Genomic DNA, 458 nt, shown 5'->3' with positions numbered 1-458 from the left:
AGAAATGCACTGGAGTGTCCTTTACATCATAACTAAGACTTCATCATGTATTGAAAAAATCGTTTACTGATCATCGATAATCATACAATTACTCTATCGGTGGTCAGGATTCTATCATCGGAGGAAATATATTGTATAATATACTCTTCCATATCTAAAATGTCATACAAAATTATACATTATAAAATCCTAAGAGAAAGCGGAAAAAAATAAAAACCGAATGCATTCATCATGAGAATCTAGTTGAGACCTAATCTAATATATCTTGCAAATCAACAAAAAGCAACAACAACCCTTGGTTTTCGGTCAATAAATCAGTAGTTTGTAATAAAATCTCACTACAAATAAACGTCAGTGTTGGAGACTGACAGTTCGATGAATTAAGGAAATAAAATACCAAATATTGCCTCTAATGTAGATTTCGATCCTAAAAGGGATTCAGTAAGCCGGGATTCGGG

The sequence above is a fragment of the Penaeus monodon genome, chromosome 25 (genome assembly GCF_015228065.2).
Source record: "Penaeus monodon isolate SGIC_2016 chromosome 25, NSTDA_Pmon_1, whole genome shotgun sequence".
In the NCBI taxonomy this organism is placed as follows: domain Eukaryota; kingdom Metazoa; phylum Arthropoda; class Malacostraca; order Decapoda; family Penaeidae; genus Penaeus; species Penaeus monodon.
Note: the sequence above shows the minus strand (reverse complement) of the source record.